This window comes from Salvelinus alpinus, chromosome 3 (genome assembly GCF_045679555.1).
Source record: "Salvelinus alpinus chromosome 3, SLU_Salpinus.1, whole genome shotgun sequence".
Lineage (NCBI taxonomy): Eukaryota > Metazoa > Chordata > Actinopteri > Salmoniformes > Salmonidae > Salvelinus > Salvelinus alpinus.
In genome coordinates this window covers 370,685-396,428 of record NC_092088.1, presented here as the reverse complement: position 1 = coordinate 396,428, position 25,744 = coordinate 370,685, and positions in this window count along the sequence as shown.

Below are 25,744 nucleotides of genomic sequence, written 5' to 3'. Positions count from 1 at the left end.
CCATAAACAAGCTCTAAATCATGTTTTAAGCACTCTGTAATTTAATTGTTTTTGCAGTACTGTTTAATCTAGAAGATAGGAACACTGTGGACAGTTTTCAGCAAGTTGCAACATTGAAATACAGAAATAAACACTTTTCCATAAACAAGCTCTAAATCATGTTTGATGCACTCTAAGTGAATTTTTTTGCATTACTGTTTAATCTAGATGATAGGAACACTGACGACAATTTTCAGCAAGTTGCAACATTGAAATACAGAAGTAACACTTTTCCATAAACAAGCCCTAAATCATGTTGAAATACAGAAATTAACACTTTTCCATAAACAAGCTCTAAATCATGTTTTAAGCACTCTGTAATTTAATTGTTTTTCAGTACTGTTTAATCTAGATGATAGGAACACTGTGGACAGTTTTCAGCAAGTTGCAACATTGAAATACAGAAATAAACACTTTTCTATAAACAAGCTCTAAATCATGTTTGATGCACTCTGGAAGAGATTTTTTTTGCAGTACTGTTTAATCTAGAAGATAGGAACAATGTGGACAATTTTCAGCAAGTTGCAACATTGAAATACAGAAATAAACACTTTTCCATAAACAAGCTGTAAATCATGTTTGATGCACTCTGGAAGTGATTTTCTTTGCAGTACTGTTTAATCTAGATGATAGGAACACTGTGGACAATTTTCAGCAAGTTACAACATTGAAATACAGAAATAAAAACTTTTACATAATCAAGCTCTAAATCATTTAAAATACAGAAATAAACACTTTTCTATGAACAAGCTCTAAATCATGTTTGATGCACTCTGGACGTGATTTTTTTGCAGTACTGTTTAATCTAGATGATAGGAACACTGTGAACAGTTTTCAGCAAGTTGCAACATTGAAATGCAGAAATAAACACCTTTCCATAAACAAGCTCTAAATCATGTTTGATGCACTCTGGAAGTGATTTTTTTTTGCAGTACTGTTTAATCTAGATGATAGGAATACTTTGGACAGTTTTCAGCAAGTTGCAACATTGAAATGCAGAAATAAACACCTTTCCATAAACAAGCTCTAAATCATGTTGAAATACAGAAATTAACACTTTTCCATAAACAAGCTCTAAATCATGTTTTAAGCACTCTGTAATTTAATTGTTTTTCAGTACTGTTTAATCTAGATGATAGGAACACTGTGGACAGTTTTCAGCAAGTTGCAACATTGAAATACAGAAATAAACACTTTTCCATAAACAAGCTCTAAATCATGTTTGATGCACTCTGGAAGTGATTTTTTTTTGCAGTACTGTTTAATCTAGATGATAGGAATACTTTGGACAGTTTTCAGCAAGTTGCAACATTGAAATGCAGAAATAAACACCTTTCCATAAACAAGCTCTAAATCATGTTGAAATACAGAAATTAACACTTTTCCATAAACAAGCTCTAAATCATGTTTTAAGCACTCTGTAATTTAATTGTTTTTCAGTACTGTTTAATCTAGATGATAGGAACACTGTGGACAGTTTTCAGCAAGTTGCAACATTGAAATACAGAAATAAACACTTTTCTATAAACAAGCTCTAAATCATGTTTGATGCACTCTGGAAGTGAATTTTTTTGCAGACTGTTTAATCTAGAAGATAGGAACACTGTGGACAATTTTCAGCAAGTTGCAACATTGAAATACAGAAATAAACACTTTTCCATAAACAAGCTCCAAATCATGTTTGATGCACTCTGGAAGTGAATTTTTTTACAGTACTGTTTAATCTAGATGATAGGAACACTGACGACAATTTTCAGCAAGTTGCAACATTGAAATACAGAAGTAACACTTTTCCATAAACAAGCTCTAAATCATGTTGAAATACAGAAATTAACACTTTTCCATAAACAAGCTCTAAATCATGTTTTAAGCACTCTGTAATTTAATTGTTTTTGCAGTACTGTTTAATCTAGAAGATAGGAACACTGTGGACAGTTTTCAGCAAGTTGCAACATTGAAATACAGAAGAAAACACTTTTCCATAAACAAGCTCTAAATCATGTTTGATGCACTCTAAGTGAATTTTTTTGCATTACTGTTTAATCTAGATGATAGGAACACTGACGACAATTTTCAGCAAGTTGCAACATTGAAATACAGAAGTAACACTTTTCCATAAACAAGCTCCAAATCATGTTTGATGCACTCTGGAAGTGAATTTTTTTACAGTACTGTTTAATCTAGATGATAGGAACACTGACGACAATTTTCAGCAAGTTGCAACATTGAAATACAGAAGTAACACTTTTCCATAAACAAGCCCTAAATCATGTTGAAATACAGAAATTAACACTTTTCCATAAACAAGCTCTAAATCATGTTTTAAGCACTCTGTAATTTAATTGTTTTTCAGTACTGTTTAATCTAGATGATAGGAACACTGTGGACAGTTTTCAGCAAGTTGCAACATTGAAATACAGAAATAAACACTTTTCTATAAACAAGCTCTAAATCATGTTTGATGCACTCTGGAAGAGATTTTTTTTGCAGTACTGTTTAATCTAGAAGATAGGAACAATGTGGACAATTTTCAGCAAGTTGCAACATTGAAATACAGAAATAAACACTTTTCCATAAACAAGCTGTAAATCATGTTTGATGCACTCTGGAAGTGATTTTCTTTGCAGTACTGTTTAATCTAGATGATAGGAACACTGTGGACAATTTTCAGCAGGTTACAACATTGAAATACAGAAATAAAAACTTTTACATAATCAAGCTCTAAATCATTTAAAATACAGAAATAAACACTTTTCTATGAACAAGCTCTAAATCATGTTTGATGCACTCTGGAAGTGAATTTTTTGCAGTACTGTTTAATCTAGATGATAGGAACACTGTGAACAGTTTTCAGCAAGTTGCAACATTGAAATGCAGAAATAAACACCTTTCCATAAACAAGCTCTAAATCATGTTTGATGCACTCTGGAAGTGATTTTTTTTTGCAGTACTGTTTAATCTAGATGATAGGAACACTGTGGACAATTTTCAGCAAGTTGCAACATTGAAATACAGAAATAAACACTTTTCCATAAACAAGCTCCAAATCATGTTTGATGCACTCTGGAAGTGAATTTTTTAGCATTACTGTTTAATCTAGATGTTAGGAACACTGACGACACTTTTCAGCAAGTTGCAACATTGAAATACAGAAGTAACACTTTTCCATAAACAAGCCCTAAATCATGTTGAAATACAGAAATTAACACTTTTCCATAAACAAGCTCTAAATCATGTTTTAAGCACTCTGTCATTTAATTGTTTTTCAGTACTGTTTAATCTAGATGATAGGAACACTGTGGACAGTTTTCAGCAAGTTGCAACATTGAAATACAGAAATAACACTTTTCCTTAAACAAACTCTAAATCATGTTTGATGCACTCTGGAAGTGCATTTTTTGCAGTAATGTTTAATCTAGATGATAGGAACACTGTGAACAGTTTTCAGCAACTTGCAACATTGAAATACAGAAATAAACACTTTTCCATAAACAAGCTCTAAATCATGTTGAAATACAGAAATTAACACTTTTCCATAAACAAGCTCTAAATCATGTTTTAAGCACTTTGTAATTTAATTGTTTTTGCAGTACTGTTTAATCTAGAAGATAGGAACACTGTGGACAGTTTTCAGCAAGTTGCAACATTGAAATACAGAAATAAACACTTTTCCATAAACAAGCTCTAAATCATGTTTGATGCACTCTAAGTGAATTTTTTTGCATTACTGTTTAATCTAGATGATAGGAACACTGACGACAATTTTCAGCAAGTTGCAACATTGAAATACAGAAGTAACACTTTTCCATAAACAAGCTCTAAATCATGTTGAAATACAGAAATTAACACTTTTCCATAAACAAGCTCTAAATCATGTTTTAAGCACTCTGTAATTTAATTGTTTTTGCAGTACTGTTTAATCTAGAAGATAGGAACACTGTGGACAGTTTTCAGCAAGTTGCAACATTGAAATTCAGAAATAAACACTTTTCCATAAACAAGCTCTAAATCATGTTTGATGCACTCTAAGTGAATTTTTTTGCATTACTGTTTAATCTAGATGATAGGAACACTGTGAACAGTTTTCAGCAACTTGCAACATTGAAATACAGAAATAAACACTTTTCCATAAACAAGCTCTAAATCATGTTGAAATACAGAAATAAACACTTTTCCATAAACAAGCTCTAAATCATGTTTTAAGCACTCTGTAATTTAATTGTTTTTGCAGTACTGTTTAATCTAGATGATAGGAACACTGTGGACAGTTTTGAGCAAGTTGCAACATTGAAATACAGAAATAAACACTTTTCCATAAACAAGCTGTAAATCATGTTTGATGCACTCTGGAAGTGATTTTTTTTTGCAGTACTGTTTAATCTAGATGATAGGAACACTGTGGACAATTTTCAGCAAGTTACAACATTGAAATACAGAAATAAAAACTTTTCCATAAACAAGCTCTAAATCATTTAAAATACCGAAATAAACACTTTTCTATGAACAAGCTCTAAATCATGTTTGATGCACTCTGGAAGTGAATTTTTTGCAGTACTGTTTAATCTAGATGATAGGAACACTGTGAACAGTTTTCAGCAAGTTGCAACATTGAAATGCAGAAATAAACACTTTTCCATAAACAAGCTCTAAATCATGTTGAAATACAGAAATTAACACTTTTCCATAAACAAGCTCCAAATCATGTTTGATGCACTCTGGAAGTGAATTTCTTTACAGTACTGTTTAATCTAGATGATAGGAACACTGTGGACAGTTTTCAGCAAGTTGCAACATTGAAATACAGAAATAAACACTTTTCCATAAACAAGCTCCAAATCATGTTTGATGCACTCTGTAAGTGAATTTTTTTTCAGTACTGTTTAATCAGGATGATAGGAACACTGTGGACAGTTTTCAGCAAGTTGCAACATTGAAATACAGAAATAAACACTTTTCCATAAACAAGCTCTAAATCATGTTTGATGCACTCTAAGTGAATTTTTTTGCATTACTGTTTAATCTAGATGATAGGAACACTGACGACAATTTTCAGCAAGTTGCAACATTGAAATACAGAAATAAACACTTTTCCATAAACAAGCTCTAAATCATGTTGAAATACAGAAATTAACACTTTTCCATCAACAAGCTCTAAATCATGTTTGATGCACTCTGTAAGTGACGTTTTTTGCAGTACTGTTTATTCTAGATGATAGGAACACTGTGGACAGTTTTCAGCAAGTTGCAACATTGAAATACAGAAATAAACACTTTTCCATAAACAAGCTCTAAATCATGTTTGATGCACTCTAAGTGAATTTTTTTGCATTACTGTTTAATCTAGAAGATAGGAACACTGACGACAATTTTCAGCAAGTTGCAACATTGAAATACAGAAGTAACACTTTTCCATAAACAAGCCCTAAATCATGTTGAAATACAGAAATTAACACTTTTCCATAAACAAGCTCTAAATCATGTTTTAAGCACTCTGTCATTTAATTGTTTTTCAGTACTGTTTAATCTAGATGATAGGAACACTGTGGACAGTTTTCAGCAAGTTGCAACATTGAAATACAGAAATAAACACTTTTCCATAAACAAGCTCTAAATCATGTTTGATGCACTCTAAGTGAATTTTTTTGCATTACTGTTTAATCTAGAAGATAGGAACACTGACGACAATTTTCAGCAAGTTGCAACATTGAAATACAGAAGTAACACTTTTCCATAAACAAGCCCTAAATCATGTTGAAATACAGAAATTAACACTTTTCCATAAACAAGCTCTAAATCATGTTTTAAGCACTCTGTCATTTAATTGTTTTTCAGTACTGTTTAATCTAGATGATAGGAACACTGTGGACAGTTTTCAGCAAGTTGCAACATTGAAATACAGAAATAACACTTTTCCTTAAACAAACTCTAAATCATGTTTGATGCACTCTGGAAGTGCATTTTTTGCAGTACTGTTTAATCTAGATGATAGGAACACTGTGAACAGTTTTCAGCAACTTGCAACATTGAAATACAGAAATAAACACTTTTCCATAAACAAGCTCTAAATCATGTTGAAATACAGAAATTAACACTTTTCCATAAACAAGCTCTAAATCATGTTTTAAGCACTCTGTAATTTAATTGTTTTTGCAGTACTGTTTAATCTAGAAGATAGGAACACTGTGGACAGTTTTCAGCAAGTTGCAACATTGAAATACAGAAATAAACACTTTTCCATAAACAAGCTCTAAATCATGTTTGATGCACTCTAAGTGAATTTTTTTGCATTACTGTTTAATCTAGATGATAGGAACACTGACGACAATTTTCAGCAAGTTGCAACATTGAAATACAGAAGTAACACTTTTCCATAAACAAGCTCTAAATCATGTTGAAATACAGAAATAAACACTTTTCCATAAACAAGCTCTAAATCATGTTTTAAGCACTCTGTAATTTAATTGTTTTTGCAGTACTGTTTAATCTAGATGATAGGAACACTGTGGACAGTTTTCAGCAAGTTGCAACATTGAAATACAGAAATAAACACTTTTCCATAAACAAGCTCTAAATCATGTTTGATGCACTCTAAGTGAATTTTTTTGCATTACTGTTTAATCTAGATGATAGGAACACTGTGAACAGTTTTCAGCAAGTTGCAACATTGAAATACAGAAATAAACACTTTTCCATAAAACAGCTCTAAATCATGTTGAAATACAGAAATAAACACTTTTCCATAAACAAGCTCTAAATCATGTTTTAAGCACTCTGTAATTTAATTGTTTTTGCAGTACTGTTTAATCTAGATGATAGGAACACTGTGGACAGTTTTGAGCAAGTTGCAACATTGAAATACAGAAATAAACACTTTTCTATAAACAAGCTCTAAATCATGTTTGATGCACTCTGGAAGAGATTTTTTTTGCAGTACTGTTTAATCTAGAAGATAGGAACAATGTGGACAATTTTCAGCAAGTTGCAACATTGAAATACAGAAATAAACACTTTTCCATAAACAAGCTGTAAATCATGTTTGATGCACTCTGGAAGTGATTTTTTTTTGCAGTACTGTTTAATCTAGATGATAGGAACACTGTGGACAATTTTCAGCAAGTTACAACATTGAAATACAGAAATAAAAACTTTTCCATAAACAAGCTCTAAATCATTTAAAATACCGAAATAAACACTTTCTATGAACAAGCTCTAAATCATGTTTGATGCACTCTGGAAGTGAATTTTTTGCAGTACTGTTTAATCTAGATGATAGGAACACTGTGAACAGTTTTCAGCAAGTTGCAACATTGAAATGCAGAAATAAACACCTTTCCATAAACAAGCTCTAAATCATGTTGAAATACAGAAATTAACACTTTTCCATAAACAAGCTCTAAATCATGTTTTAAGCACTCTGTCATTTAATTGTTTTTCAGTACTGTTTAATCTAGATGATAGGAACACTGTGGACAGTTTTCAGCAAGTTGCAACATTGAAATACAGAAAAAAACACTTTTCCATAAACAAGCTCCAAATCATGTTTGATGCACTCTGGAAGTGAATTTCTTTACAGTACTGTTTAATCTAGATGATAGGAACACTGTGGACAGTTTTCAGCAAGTTGCAACATTGAAATACAGAAATAAACACTTTTCCATAAACAAGCTCCAAATCATGTTTGATGCACTCTGGAAGTGAATTTTTTTGCAGTACTGTTTAATCTAGAAGATAGGAACACTGTGGACAGTTTTCAGCAAGTTGCAACATTGAAATACAGAAATAAACACTTTTCCATAAACAAGCTCTAAATCATGTTTGATGCACTCTAAGTGAATTTTTTTGCATTACTGTTTAATCTAGATGATAGGAACACTGACGACAATTTTCAGCAAGTTGCAACATTGAAATACAGAAATAAACACTTTTCCATAAACAAGCTCTAAATCATGTTGAAATACAGAAATTAACACTTTTCCATCAACAAGCTCTAAATCATGTTTGATGCACTCTGTAAGTGACGTTTTTTGCAGTACTGTTTATTCTAGATGATAGGAACACTGTGGACAATTTTCAGCAATTTGCAACATTGAAATACAGAAATAAACACTTTTCCATAAACAAGCTGTAAATCATGTTTGATGCACTCTGGAAGTGATTTTTTTTTTTGCAGTACTGTTTAATCTAGATGATAGGAACACTGTGAACAGTTTTCAGCAAGTTGCAACATTGAAATGCAGAAATAAACACCTTTCCATAAACAAGCTCTAAATCATGTTGAAATACAGAAATTAACACTTTTCCATAAACAAGCTCTAAATCATGTTTTAAGCACTCTGTAATTTAATTGTTTTTCAGTACTGTTTAATCTAGATGATAGGAACACTGTGGACAGTTTTCAGCAAGTTGCAACATTGAAATACAGAAATAAACACTTTTCCATAAACAAGCTCTAAATCATGTTTGATGCACTCTGTAAGTGACGTTTTTTGCAGTACTGTTTATTCTAGATGATAGGAACACTGTGGACAATTTTCAGCAAGTTACAACATTGAAATACAGAAATAAACACTTTTCCATAAACAAGCTCTAAATCATGTTTTAAGCACTCTGTAATTGAATTGTTTTGCAGACTGTTTAATCTAGAAGATAGGAACACTGTGGACAATTTTCAGCAAGTTGCAACATTGAAATACAGAAATAAACACTTTTCCATAAACAAGCTCCAAATCATGTTTGATGCACTCTGGAAGTGAATTTCTTTACAGTACTGTTTAATCTAGATGATAGGAACACTGTGGACAGTTTTCAGCAAGTTGCAACATTGAAATACAGAAATAAACACTTTTCCATAAACAAGCTCCAAATCATGTTTGATGCACTCTAAGTGAATTTTTTTGCAGTACTGTTTAATCTAGAAGATAGGAACACTGTGGACAGTTTTCAGCAAGTTGCAACATTGAAATACAGAAATAAACACTTTTCCATAAACAAGCTCTAAATCATGTTTGAAGCACTCTAAGTGAATTTTTTTGCATTACTGTTTAATCTAGATGATAGGAACACTGACGACAATTTTCAGCAAGTTGCAACATTGAAATACAGAAGTAACACTTTTCCATAAACAAGCTCCAAATCATGTTTGATGCACTCTGGAAGTGAATTTTTTTACAGTACTGTTTAATCTAGATGATAGGAACACTGACGACAATTTTCAGCAAGTTGCAACATTGAAATACAGAAGTAACACTTTTCCATAAACAAGCTCTAAATCATGTTGAAATACAGAAATTAACACTTTTCCATAAACAAGCTCTAAATCATGTTTTAAGCACTCTGTAATTTAATTGTTTTTGCAGTACTGTTTAATCTAGAAGATAGGAACACTGTGGACAGTTTTCAGCAAGTTGCAACATTGAAATACAGAAATAAACACTTTTCCATAAACAAGCTCTAAATCATGTTTGATGCACTCTAAGTGAATTTTTTTGCATTACTGTTTAATCTAGATGATAGGAACACTGACGACAATTTTCAGCAAGTTGCAACATTGAAATACAGAAGTAACACTTTTCCATAAACAAGCCCAAAATCATGTTGAAATACAGAAATTAACACTTTTCCATAAACAAGCTCTAAATCATGTTTTAAGCACTCTGTAATTTAATTGTTTTTCAGTACTGTTTAATCTAGATGATAGGAACACTGTGGACAGTTTTCAGCAAGTTGCAACATTGAAATACAGAAATAAACACTTTTCTATAAACAAGCTCTAAATCATGTTTGATGCACTCTGGAAGAGATTTTTTTTGCAGTACTGTTTAATCTAGAAGATAGGAACAATGTGGACAATTTTCAGCAAGTTGCAACATTGAAATACAGAAATAAACACTTTTCCATAAACAAGCTGTAAATCATGTTTGATGCACTCTGGAAGTGATTTTCTTTGCAGTACTGTTTAATCTAGATGATAGGAACACTGTGGACAATTTTCAGCAAGTTACAACATTGAAATACAGAAATAAAAACTTTTACATAATCAAGCTCTAAATAATTTAAAATACAGAAATAAACACTTTTCTATGAACAAGCTCTAAATCATGTTTGATGCACTCTGGAAGTGAATTTTTTGCAGTACTGTTTAATCTAGATGATAGGAACACTGTGAACAGTTTTCAGCAAGTTGCAACATTGAAATGCAGAAATAAACACCTTTCCATAAACAAGCTCTAAATCATGTTTGATGCACTCTGGAAGTGATTTTTTTTTGCAGTACTGTTTAATCTAGATGATAGGAACACTGTGGACAATTTCCAGCAAGTTGCAACATTGAAATACAGAAATAAACACTTTTCCATAAACAAGCTCCAAATCATGTTTGATGCACTCTGGAAGTGAATTTTTTGGCATTACTGTTTAATCTAGATGTTAGGAACACTGACGACACTTTTCAGCAAGTTGCAACATTGAAATACAGAAGTAACACTTTTCCATAAACAAGCTCTAAATCATGTTGAAATACAGAAATTAACAATTTCCATAAACAAGCTCTAAATCATGTTTTAAGCACTCTGTAATTTAATTGTTTTTCAGTACTGTTTAATCTAGATGATAGGAACACTGTGGACAGTTTTCAGCAAGTTGCAACATTGAAATACAGAAATAAACACTTTTCCATAAACAAGCTCTAAATCATGTTTGATGCACTCTGGAAGTGATTTTTTTTTGCAGTACTGTTTAATCTAGATGATAGGAATACTTTGGACAGTTTTGAGCAAGTTGCAACATTGAAATACAGAAATAAACACTTTTCCATGAACAAGCTCTAAATCATGTTTGATGCACTCTAAGTGAATTTTTTTGCATTACTGTTTAATCTAGATGATAGGAACACTGACGACAATTTTCAGCAAGTTGCAACATTGAAATACAGAAGTAACACTTTTCCATAAACAAGCTCTAAATCATGTTGAAATACAGAAATTAACACTTTTCCATAAACAAGCTCTAAATCATGTTTTAAGCACTCTGTCATTTAATTGTTTTTCAGTACTGTTTAATCTAGATGATAGGAACACTGTGGACAGTTTTCAGCAAGTTGCAACATTGAAATACAGAAATAACACTTTTCCTTAAACAAACTCTAAATCATGTTTGATGCACTCTGGAAGTGCATTTTTTGCAGTACTGTTTAATCTAGATGATAGGAACACTGTGAACAGTTTTCAGCAACTTGCAACATTGAAATACAGAAATAAACACTTTTCCATAAACAAGCTCTAAATCATGTTGAAATACAGAAATTAACACTTTTCCATAAACAAGCTCTAAATCATGTTTTAAGCACTCTGTAATTTAATTGTTTTTGCAGTACTGTTTAATCTAGAAGATAGGAACACTGTGGACAGTTTTCAGCAAGTTGCAACATTGAAATTCAGAAATAAACACTTTTCCATAAACAAGCTCTAAATCATGTTTGATGCACTCTAAGTGAATTTTTTTGCATTACTGTTTAATCTAGATGATAGGAACACTGTGAACAGTTTTCAGCAACTTGCAACATTGAAATACAGAAATAAACACTTTTCCATAAACAAGCTCTAAATCATGTTTGATGCACTCTAAGTGAATTTTTTTGCATTACTGTTTAATCTAGATGATAGGAACACTGACGACAATTTTCAGCAAGTTGCAACATTGAAATACAGAAGTAACACTTTTCCATAAACAAGCTCTAAATCATGTTGAAATACAGAAATTAACACTTTTCCATAAACAAGCTCTAAATCATGTTTTAAGCACTCTGTAATTTAATTGTTTTTGCAGTACTGTTTAATCTAGAAGATAGGAACACTGTGGACAGTTTTCAGCAAGTTGCAACATTGAAATTCAGAAATAAACACTTTTCCATAAACAAGCTCTAAATCATGTTTGATGCACTCTAAGTGAATTTTTTTGCATTACTGTTTAATCTAGATGATAGGAACACTGTGAACAGTTTTCAGCAACTTGCAACATTGAAATACAGAAATAAACACTTTTCCATAAACAAGCTCTAAATCATGTTGAAATACAGAAATAAACACTTTTCCATAAACAAGCTCTAAATCATGTTTTAAGCACTCTGTAATTTAATTGTTTTTGCAGTACTGTTTAATCTAGATGATAGGAACACTGTGGACAGTTTTGAGCAAGTTGCAACATTGAAATACAGAAATAAACACTTTTCTATAAACAAGCTCTAAATCATGTTTGATGCACTCTGGAAGAGATTTTTTTTGCAGTACTGTTTAATCTAGATGATAGGAATACTTTGGACAGTTTTGAGCAAGTTGCAACATTGAAATACAGAAATAAACACTTTTCCATGAACAAGCTCTAAATCATGTTTGATGCACTCTAAGTGAATTTTTTTGCATTACTGTTTAATCTAGATGATAGGAACACTGACGACAATTTTCAGCAAGTTGCAACATTGAAATACAGAAGTAACACTTTTCCATAAACAAGCTCTAAATCATGTTGAAATACAGAAATTAACACTTTTCCATAAACAAGCTCTAAATCATGTTTTAAGCACTCTGTAATTTAATTGTTTATGCAGTACTGTTTAATCTAGAAGATAGGAACACTGTGGACAGTTTTCAGCAAGTTGCAACATTGAAATACAGAAATAAACACTTTTCCATAAACAAGCTCTAAATCATGTTTGATGCACTCTAAGTGAATTTTTTTGCATTACTGTTTAATCTAGAAGATAGGAACACTGACGACAATTTTCAGCAAGTTGCAACATTGAAATACAGAAGTAACACTTTTCCATAAACAAGCCCTAAATCATGTTGAAATACAGAAATTAACACTTTTCCATAAACAAGCTCTAAATCATGTTTTAAGCACTCTGTCATTTAATTGTTTTTCAGTACTGTTTAATCTAGATGATAGGAACACTGTGGACAGTTTTCAGCAAGTTGCAACATTGAAATACAGAAATAACACTTTTCCTTAAACAAACTCTAAATCATGTTTGATGCACTCTGGAAGTGCATTTTTTGCAGTACTGTTTAATCTAGATGATAGGAACACTGTGAACAGTTTTCAGCAACTTGCAACATTGAAATACAGAAATAAACACTTTTCCATAAACAAGCTCTAAATCATGTTGAAATACAGAAATTAACACTTTTCCATAAACAAGCTCTAAATCATGTTTTAAGCACTCTGTCATTTAATTGTTTTTCAGTACTGTTTAATCTAGAAGATAGGAACACTGTGGACAGTTTTCAGCAAGTTGCAACATTGAAATACAGAAATAAACACTTTTCCATAAACAAGCTCTAAATCATGTTTGATGCACTCTAAGTGAATTTTTTTGCATTACTGTTTAATCTAGATGATAGGAACACTGACGACAATTTTCAGCAAGTTGCAACATTGAAATACAGAAGTAACACTTTTCCATAAACAAGCTCTAAATCATGTTGAAATACAGAAATTAACACTTTTCCATAAACAAGCTCTAAATCATGTTTTAAGCACTCTGTAATTTAATTGTTTTTGCAGTACTGTTTAATCTAGAAGATAGGAACACTGTGGACAGTTTTCAGCAAGTTGCAACATTGAAATACAGAAATAAACACTTTTCCATAAACAAGCTCCAAATCATGTTTGATGCACTCTGGAAGTGAATTTCTTTACAGTACTGTTTAATCTAGATGATAGGAACACTGTGGACAGTTTTCAGCAAGTTGCAACATTGAAATACAGAAATAAACACTTTTCCATAAACAAGCTCCAAATCATGTTTGATGCACTCTGGAAGTGAATTTTTTTGCAGTACTGTTTAATCTAGAAGATAGGAACACTGTGGACAGTTTTCAGCAAGTTGCAACATTGAAATACAGAAATAAACACTTTTCCATAAACAAGCTCTAAATCATGTTGAAATACAGAAATTAACACTTTTCCATCAACAAGCTCTAAATCATGTTTGATGCACTCTGTAAGTGACGTTTTTTGCAGTACTGTTTATTCTAGATGATAGGAACACTGTGGACAATTTTCAGCAATTTGCAACATTGAAATACAGAAATAAACACTTTTCCATAAACAAGCTGTAAATCATGTTTGATGCACTCTGGAAGTGATTTTTTTTTTGCAGTACTGTTTAATCTAGATGATAGGAACACTGTGAACAGTTTTCAGCAAGTTGCAACATTGAAATGCAGAAATAAACACCTTTCCATAAACAAGCTCTAAATCATGTTGAAATACAGAAATTAACACTTTTCCATAAACAAGCTCTAAATCATGTTTTAAGCACTCTGTAATTTAATTGTTTTTCAGTACTGTTTAATCTAGATGATAGGAACACTGTGGACAGTTTTCAGCAAGTTGCAACATTGAAATACAGAAATAAACACTTTTCCATAAACAAGCTCTAAATCATGTTTGATGCACTCTGTAAGTGACGTTTTTTGCAGTACTGTTTATTCTAGATGATAGGAACACTGTGGACAATTTTCAGCAAGTTACAACATTGAAATACAGAAATAAACACTTTTCCATAAACAAGCTCTAAATCATGTTTTAAGCACTCTGTAATTGAATTGTTTTGCAGACTGTTTAATCTAGAAGATAGGAACACTGTGGACAATTTTCAGCAAGTTGCAACATTGAAATACAGAAATAAACACTTTTCCATAAACAAGCTCCAAATCATGTTTGATGCACTCTGGAAGTGAATTTCTTTACAGTACTGTTTAATCTAGATGATAGGAACACTGTGGACAGTTTTCAGCAAGTTGCAACATTGAAATACAGAAATAAACACTTTTCCATAAACAAGCTCCAAATCATGTTTGATGCACTCTGGAAGTGAATTTTTTTGCAGTACTGTTTAATCTACAAGATAGGAACACTGTGGACAGTTTTCAGCAAGTTGCAACATTGAAATACAGAAATAAACACTTTTCCATAAACAAGCTCTAAATCATGTTTGATGCACTCTGTAAGTGACGTTTTTTGCAGTACTGTTTATTCTAGATGATAGGAACACTGTGGACAATTTTCAGCAAGTTGCAACATTGAAATACAGAAATAAACACTTTTCCATAAACAAGCTCCAAATCATGTTTGATGCACTCTGGAAGTGAATTTCTTTACAGTACTGTTTAATCTAGATGATAGGAACACTGTGGACAGTTTTCAGCAAGTTGCAACATTGAAATACAGAAATAAACACTTTTCCATAAACAAGCTCTAAATCATGTTTGATGCACTCTAAGTGAATTTTTTTGCATTACTGTTTAATCTAGATGATAGGAACACTGAATACAATTTTCAGCAAGTTGCAACATTGAAATACAGAAATAAACACTTTTCCATAAACAAGCTCTAAATCATGTTTGATGCACTCTAAGTGAATTTTTTTGCATTACTGTTTAATCTAGATGATAGGAACACTGACGACAATTTTCAGCAAGTTGCAACATTGAAATACAGAAGTAACACTTTTCCATAAACAAGCTCTAAATCATGTTGAAATACAGAAATTAACACTTTTCCATAAACAAGCTCTAAATCATGTTTGATGCACTCTGTAAGTGACGTTTTTTGCAGTACTGTTTATTCTAGATGATAGGAACACTGTGGACAATTTGCAGCAATTTGCAACATTGAAATACAGAAATAAACACTTTTCCATAAACAAGCTCTAAATCATGTTGAAATACAGAAATTAACACTTTTCCATAAACAAGCTCTAAATCATGTTTTAAGCACTCTGTAATTTAATTGTTTTTGCAGTACTGTTTAATCTAGAAGATAGGAACACTGTGGACAGTTTTCAGCAAGTTGCAACATTGAAATACAGAAATAAACACTTTTCCATAAACAAGCTCTAAATCATGTTTGATGCACTCTAAGTGAATTTTTTTGCATTACTGTTTAATCTAGATGATAGGAACACTGACGACAATTTTCAGCAAGTTGCAACATTGAAATACAGAAGTAACACTTTTCCATAAACAAGCCCAAAATCATGTTGAAATACAGAAATTAACACTTTTCCATAAACAAGCTCTAAATCATGTTTTAAGCACTCTGTAATTTAATTGTTTTTCAGTACTGTTTAATCTAGATGATAGGAACACTGTGGACAGTTTTCAGCAAGTTGCAACATTGAAATACAGAAATAAACACTTTTCTATAAACAAGCTCTAAATCATGTTTGATGCACTCTGGAAGAGATTTTTTTTGCAGTACTGTTTAATCTAGAAGATAGGAACAATGTGGACAATTTTCAGCAAGTTGCAACATTGAAATACAGAAATAAACACTTTTCCATAAACAAGCTGTAAATCATGTTTGATGCACTCTGGAAGTGATTTTCTTTGCAGTACTGTTTAATCTAGATGATAGGAACACTGTGGACAATTTTCAGCAAGTTACAACATTGAAATACAGAAGTAACACTTTTCCATAAACAAGCTCTAAATCATGTTGAAATACAGAAATTAACACTTTTCCATAAACAAGCTCTAAATCATGTTTTAAGCACTCTGTAATTTAATTGTTTTTGCAGTACTGTTTAATCTAGAAGATAGGAACACTGTGGACAGTTTTCAGCAAGTTGCAACATTGAAATTCAGAAATAAACACTTTTCCATAAACAAGCTCTAAATCATGTTTGATGCACTCTAAGTGAATTTTTTTGCATTACTGTTTAATCTAGATGATAGGAACACTGTGAACAGTTTTCAGCAACTTGCAACATTGAAATACAGAAATAAACACTTTTCCATAAACAAGCTCTAAATCATGTTGAAATACAGAAATAAACACTTTTCCATAAACAAGCTCTAAATCATGTTTTAAGCACTCTGTAATTTAATTGTTTTTGCAGTACTGTTTAATCTAGATGATAGGAACACTGTGGACAGTTTTGAGCAAGTTGCAACATTGAAATACAGAAATAAACACTTTTCTATAAACAAGCTCTAAATCATGTTTGATGCACTCTGGAAGAGATTTTTTTTGCAGTACTGTTTAATCTAGATGATAGGAACACTGTGGACAGTTTTGAGCAAGTTGCAACATTGAAATACAGAAATAAACACTTTTCTATAAACAAGCTCTAAATCATGTTTGATGCACTCTGGAAGAGATTTTTTTTGCAGTACTGTTTAATCTAGAAGATAGGAACACTGTGGACAATTTTCAGCAAGTTACAACATTGAAATACAGAAATAAAAACTTTTCCATAAACAAGCTCTAAATCATTTAAAATACCGAAATAAACACTTTTCTATGAACAAGCTCTAAATCATGTTTGATGCACTCTGGAAGTGAATTTTTGCAGTACTGTTTAATCTAGATGATAGGAACACTGTGAACAGTTTTCAGCAAGTTGCAACATTGAAATGCAGAAATAAACACCTTTCCATAAACAAGCTCTAAATCATGTTGAAATACAGAAATTAACACTTTTCCATAAACAAGCTCTAAATCATGTTTTAAGCACTCTGTCATTTAATTGTTTTTCAGTACTGTTTAATCTAGATGATAGGAACACTGTGGACAGTTTTCAGCAAGTTGCAACATTGAAATACAGAAATAAACACTTTTCCATAAACAAGCTCCAAATCATGTTTGATGCACTCTGGAAGTGAATTTCTTTACAGTACTGTTTAATCTAGATGATAGGAACACTGTGGACAGTTTTCAGCAAGTTGCAACATTGAAATACAGAAATAAACACTTTTCCATAAACAAGCTCTAAATCATGTTTGATGCACTCTGGAAGTGAATTTTTTTGCAGTACTGTTTAATCTAGAAGATAGGAACACTGTGGACAGTTTTCAGCAAGTTGCAACATTGAAATACAGAAATAAACACTTTTCCATAAACAAGCTCTAAATCATGTTGAAATACAGAAATTAACACTTTTCCATCAACAAGCTCTAAATCATGTTTGATGCACTCTGTAAGTGACGTTTTTTGCAGTACTGTTTATTCTAGATGATAGGAACACTGTGGACAATTTTCAGCAATTTGCAACATTGAAATACAGAAATAAACACTTTTCCATAAACAAGCTGTAAATCATGTTTGATGCACTCTGGAAGTGATTTTTTTTTTGCAGTACTGTTTAATCTAGATGATAGGAACACTGTGAACAGTTTTCAGCAAGTTGCAACATTGAAATGCAGAAATAAACACCTTTCCATAAACAAGCTCTAAATCATGTTGAAATACAGAAATTAACACTTTTCCATAAACAAGCTCTAAATCATGTTTTAAGCACTCTGTAATTTAATTGTTTTTCAGTACTGTTTAATCTAGATGATAGGAACACTGTGGACAGTTTTCAGCAAGTTGCAACATTGAAATACAGAAATAAACACTTTTCCATAAACAAGCTCTAAATCATGTTTGATGCACTCTGTAAGTGACGTTTTTTGCAGTACTGTTTATTCTAGATGATAGGAACACTGTGGACAATTTTCAGCAAGTTACAACATTGAAATACAGAAATAAACACTTTTCCATAAACAAGCTCTAAATCATGTTTTAAGCACTCTGTAATTGAATTGTTTTGCAGACTGTTTAATCTAGAAGATAGGAACACTGTGGACAATTTTCAGCAAGTTGCAACATTGAAATACAGAAATAAACACTTTTCCATAAACAAGCTCCAAATCATGTTTGATGCACTCTGGAAGTGAATTTCTTTACAGTACTGTTTAATCTAGATGATAGGAACACTGTGGACAGTTTTCAGCAAGTTGCAACATTGAAATACAGAAATAAACACTTTTCCATAAACAAGCTCCAAATCATGTTTGATGCACTCTGGAAGTGAATTTTTTTGCAGTACTGTTTAATCTACAAGATAGGAACACTGTGGACAGTTTTCAGCAAGTTGCAACATTGAAATACAGAAATAAACACTTTTCCATAAACAAGCTCTAAATCATGTTTGATGCACTCTGTAAGTGACGTTTTTTGCAGTACTGTTTATTCTAGATGATAGGAACACTGTGGACAATTTTCAGCAAGTTGCAACATTGAAATACAGAAATAAACACTTTTCCATAAACAAGCTCCAAATCATGTTTGATGCACTCTGGAAGTGAATTTCTTTACAGTACTGTTTAATCTAGATGATAGGAACACTGTGGACAGTTTTCAGCAAGTTGCAACATTGAAATACAGAAATAAACACTTTTCCATAAACAAGCTCTAAATCATGTTTGATGCACTCTAAGTGAATTTTTTTGCATTACTGTTTAATCTAGATGATAGGAACACTGAATACAATTTTCAGCAAGTTGCAACATTGAAATACAGAAATAAACACTTTTCCATAAACAAGCTCTAAATCATGTTTGATGCACTCTAAGTGAATTTTTTTGCATTACTGTTTAATCTAGATGATAGGAACACTGACGACAATTTTCAGCAAGTTGCAACATTGAAATACAGAAGTAACACTTTTCCATAAACAAGCTCTAAATCATGTTGAAATACAGAAATTAACACTTTTCCATAAACAAGCTCTAAATCATGTTTGATGCACTCTGTAAGTGACGTTTTTTGCAGTACTGTTTAATCTAGAAGATAGGAACAATGTGGACAATTTTCAGCAAGTTGCAACATTGAAATACAGAAATAAACACTTTTCCATAAACAAGCTGTAAATCATGTTTGATGCACTCTGGAAGTGATTTTCTTTGCAGTACTGTTTAATCTAGATGATAGGAACACTGTGGACAATTTTCAGCAAGTTACAACATTGAAATACAGAAATAAAAACTTTTACATAATCAAGCTCTAAATAATTTAAAATACAGAAATAAACACTTTTCTATGAACAAGCTCTAAATCATGTTTGATGCACTCTGGAAGTGAATTTTTTGCAGTACTGTTTAATCTAGATGATAGGAACACTGTGAACAGTTTTCAGCAAGTTGCAACATTGAAATGCAGAAATAAACACCTTTCCATAAACAAGCTCTAAATCATGTTTGATGCACTCTGGAAGTGATTTTTTTTTTGCAGTACTGTTTAATCTAGATGATAGGAACACTGTGGACAATTTCCAGCAAGTTGCAACATTGAAATACAGAAATAAACACTTTTCCATAAACAAGCTCCAAATCATGTTTGATGCACTCTGGAAGTGAATTTTTTGGCATTACTGTTTAATCTAGATGTTAGGAACACTGACGACACTTTTCAGCAAGTTGCAACATTGAAATACAGAAGTAACACTTTTCCATAAACAAGCTCTAAATCATGTTGAAATACAGAAATTAACAATTTCAATAAACAAGCTCTAAATCATGTTTTAAGCACTCTGTAATTTAATTGTTTTTCAGTACTGTTTAATCTAGATGATAGGAACACTGTGGACAGTTTTCAGCAAGTTGCAACATTGAAATACAGAAATAAACACTTTTCCATAAACAAGCTCTAAATCATGTTTGATGCACTCTGGAAGTGATTTTTTTTGCAGTACTGTTTAATCTAGATGATAGGAATACTTTGGACAGTTTTGAGCAAGTTGCAACATTGAAATACAGAAATAAACACTTTTCCATGAACAAGCTCTAAATCATGTTTGATGCACTCTAAGTGAATTTTTTTGCATTACTGTTTAATCTAGATGATAGGAACACTGACGACAATTTTCAGCAAGTTGCAACATTGAAATACAGAAGTAACACTTTTCCATAAACAAGCTCTAAATCATGTTGAAATACAGAAATTAACACTTTTCCATAAACAAGCTCTAAATCATGTTTTAAGCACTCTGTAATTTAATTGTTTTTGCAGTACTGTTTAATCTAGAAGATAGGAACACTGTGGACAGTTTTCAGCAAGTTGCAACATTGAAATACAGAAATAAACACTTTTCCATAAACAAGCTCTAAATCATGTTTGATGCACTCTAAGTGAATTTTTTTGCATTACTGTTTAATCTAGAAGATAGGAACACTGACGACAATTTTCAGCAAGTTGCAACATTGAAATACAGAAGTAACACTTTTCCATAAACAAGCCCTAAATCATGTTGAAATACAGAAATTAACACTTTTCCATAAACAAGCTCTAAATCATGTTTTAAGCACTCTGTCATTTAATTGTTTTTCAGTACTGTTTAATCTAGATGATAGGAACACTGTGGACAGTTTTCAGCAAGTTGCAACATTGAAATACAGAAATAACACTTTTCCTTAAACAAACTCTAAATCATGTTTGATGCACTCTGGAAGTGCATTTTTTGCAGTACTGTTTAATCTAGATGATAGGAACACTGTGAACAGTTTTCAGCAACTTGCAACATTGAAATACAGAAATAAACACTTTTCCATAAACAAGCTCTAAATCATGTTGAAATACAGAAATTAACACTTTTCCATAAACAAGCTCTAAATCATGTTTTAAGCACTCTGTAATTTAATTGTTTTTGCAGTACTGTTTAATCTAGAAGATAGGAACACTGTGGACAGTTTTCAGCAAGTTGCAACATTGAAATACAGAAATAAACACTTTTCAATAAACAAGCTCTAAATCATGTTTGATGCACTCTAAGTGAATTTTTTTGCATTACTGTTTAATCTAGATGATAGGAACACTGACGACAATTTTCAGCAAGTTGCAACATTGAAATACAGAAGTAACACTTTTCCATAAACAAGCTCTAAATCATGTTGAAATACAGAAATTAACACTTTTCCATAAACAAGCTCTAAATCATGTTTTAAGCACTCTGTAATTTAATTGTTTTTGCAGTACTGTTTAATCTAGAAGATAGGAACACTGTGGACAGTTTTCAGCAAGTTGCAACATTGAAATTCAGAAATAAACACTTTTCCATAAACAAGCTCTAAATCATGTTTGATGCACTCTAAGTGAATTTTTTTGCATTACTGTTTAATCTAGATGATAGGAACACTGTGAACAGTTTTCAGCAACTTGCAACATTGAAATACAGAAATAAACACTTTTCCATAAACAAGCTCTAAATCATGTTGAAATACAGAAATAAACACTTTTCCATAAACAAGCTCTAAATCATGTTTTAAGCACTCTGTAATTTAATTGTTTTTGCAGTACTGTTTAATCTAGATGATAGGAACACTGTGGACAGTTTTGAGCAAGTTGCAACATTGAAATACAGAAATAAACACTTTTCTATAAACAAGCTCTAAATCATGTTTGATGCACTCTGGAAGAGATTTTTTTTGCAGTACTGTTTAATCTAGATGATAGGAATACTTTGGACAGTTTTGAGCAAGTTGCAACATTGAAATACAGAAATAAACACTTTTCCATGAACAAGCTCTAAATCATGTTTGATGCACTCTAAGTGAATTTTTTTGCATTACTGTTTAATCTAGATGATAGGAACACTGACGACAATTTTCAGCAAGTTGCAACATTGAAATACAGAAGTAACACTTTTCCATAAACAAGCTCTAAATCATGTTGAAATACAGAAATTAACACTTTTCCATAAACAAGCTCTAAATCATGTTTTAAGCACTCTGTAATTTAATTGTTTATGCAGTACTGTTTAATCTAGAAGATAGGAACACTGTGGACAGTTTTCAGCAAGTTGCAACATTGAAATACAGAAATAAACACTTTTCCATAAACAAGCTCTAAATCATGTTGAAATACAGAAATTAACACTTTTCCATAAACAAGCTCTAAATCATGTTTTAAGCACTCTGTAATTTAATTGTTTTTGCAGTACTGTTTAATCTAGAAGATAGGAACACTGTGGACAGTTTTCAGCAAGTTGCAACATTGAAATACAGAAATAAACACTTTTCCATAAACAAGCTCTAAATCATGTTTGATGCACTCTAAGTGAATTTTTTTGCATTACTGTTTAATCTAGATGATAGGAACACTGACGACAATTTTCAGCAAGTTGCAACATTGAAATACAGAAGTAACACTTTTCCATAAACAAGCCCAAAATCATGTTGAAATACAGAAATTAACACTTTTCCATAAACAAGCTCTAAATCATGTTTTAAGCACTCTGTAATTTAATTGTTTTTCAGTACTGTTTAATCTAGATGATAGGAACACTGTGGACAGTTTTCAGCAAGTTGCAACATTGAAATACAGAAATAAACACTTTTCTATAAACAAGCTCTAAATCATGTTTGATGCACTCTGGAAGAGATTTTTTTTGCAGTACTGTTTAATCTAGAAGATAGGAACAATGTGGACAATTTTCAGCAAGTTGCAACATTGAAATACAGAAATAAACACTTTTCCATAAACAAGCTGTAAATCATGTTTGATGCACTCTGGAAGTGATTTTCTTTGCAGTACTGTTTAATCTAGATGATAGGAACACTGTGGACAATTTTCAGCAAGTTACAACATTGAAATACAGAAATAAAAACTTTTACATAATCAAGCTCTAAATAATTTAAAATACAGAAATAAACACTTTTCTATGAACAAGCTCTAAATCATGTTTGATGCACTCTGGAAGTGAATTTTTTGCAGTACTGTTTAATCTAGATGATAGGAACACTGTGAACAGTTTTCAGCAAGTTGCAACATTGAAATGCAGAAATAAACACCTTTCCATAAACAAGCTCTAAATCATGTTTGATGCACTCTGGAAGTGATTTTTTTTTGCAGTACTGTTTAATCTAGATGATAGGAACACTGTGGACAATTTCCAGCAAGTTGCAACATTGAAATACAGAAATAAACACTTTTCCATAAACAAGCTCCAAATCATGTTTGATGCACTCTGGAAGTGAATTTTTTGGCATTACTGTTTAATCTAGATGTTAGGAACACTGACGACACTTTTCAGCAAGTTGCAACATTGAAATACAGAAGTAACACTTTTCCATAAACAAGCTCTAAATCATGTTGAAATACAGAAATTAACAATTTCAATAAACAAGCTCTAAATCATGTTTTAAGCACTCTGTAATTTAATTGTTTTTCAGTACTGTTTAATCTAGATGATAGGAACACTGTGGACAGTTTTCAGCAAGTTGCAACATTGAAATACAGAAATAAACACTTTTCCATAAACAAGCTCTAAATCATGTTTGATGCACTCTGGAAGTGATTTTTTTTGCAGTACTGTTTAATCTAGATGATAGGAATACTTTGGACAGTTTTGAGCAAGTTGCAACATTGAAATACAGAAATAAACACTTTTCCATGAACAAGCTCTAAATCATGTTTGATGCACTCTAAGTGAATTTTTTTGCATTACTGTTTAATCTAGATGATAGGAACACTGACGACAATTTTCAGCAAGTTGCAACATTGAAATACAGAAGTAACACTTTTCCATAAACAAGCTCTAAATCATGTTGAAATACAGAAATTAACACTTTTCCATAAACAAGCTCTAAATCATGTTTTAAGCACTCTGTAATTTAATTGTTTTTGCAGTACTGTTTAATCTAGAAGATAGGAACACTGTGGACAGTTTTCAGCAAGTTGCAACATTGAAATACAGAAATAAACACTTTTCCATAAACAAGCTCTAAATCATGTTTGATGCACTCTAAGTGAATTTTTTTGCATTACTGTTTAATCTAGAAGATAGGAACACTGACGACAATTTTCAGCAAGTTGCAACATTGAAATACAGAAGTAACACTTTTCCATAAACAAGCCCTAAATCATGTTGAAATACAGAAATTAACACTTTTCCATAAACAAGCTCTAAATCATGTTTTAAGCACTCTGTCATTTAATTGTTTTTCAGTACTGTTTAATCTAGATGATAGGAACACTGTGGACAGTTTTCAGCAAGTTGCAACATTGAAATACAGAAATAACACTTTTCCTTAAACAAACTCTAAATCATGTTTGATGCACTCTGGAAGTGCATTTTTTGCAGTACTGTTTAATCTAGATGATAGGAACACTGTGAACAGTTTTCAGCAACTTGCAACATTGAAATACAGAAATAAACACTTTTCCATAAACAAGCTCTAAATCATGTTGAAATACAGAAATTAACACTTTTCCATAAACAAGCTCTAAATCATGTTTTAAGCACTCTGTAATTTAATTGTTTTTGCAGTACTGTTTAATCTAGAAGATAGGAACACTGTGGACAGTTTTCAGCAAGTTGCAACATTGAAATACAGAAATAAACACTTTTCAATAAACAAGCTCTAAATCATGTTTGATGCACTCTAAGTGAATTTTTTTGCATTACTGTTTAATCTAGATGATAGGAACACTGACGACAATTTTCAGCAAGTTGCAACATTGAAATACAGAAGTAACACTTTTCCATAAACAAGCTCTAAATCATGTTGAAATACAGAAATTAACACTTTTCCATAAACAAGCTCTAAATCATGTTTTAAGCACTCTGTAATTTAATTGTTTTTGCAGTACTGTTTAATCTAGAAGATAGGAACACTGTGGACAGTTTTCAGCAAGTTGCAACATTGAAATTCAGAAATAAACACTTTTCCATAAACAAGCTCTAAATCATGTTTGATGCACTCTAAGTGAATTTTTTTGCATTACTGTTTAATCTAGATGATAGGAACACTGTGAACAGTTTTCAGCAACTTGCAACATTGAAATACAGAAATAAACACTTTTCCATAAACAAGCTCTAAATCATGTTTTAAGCACTCTGTAATTTAATTGTTTTTGCAGTACTGTTTAATCTAGATGA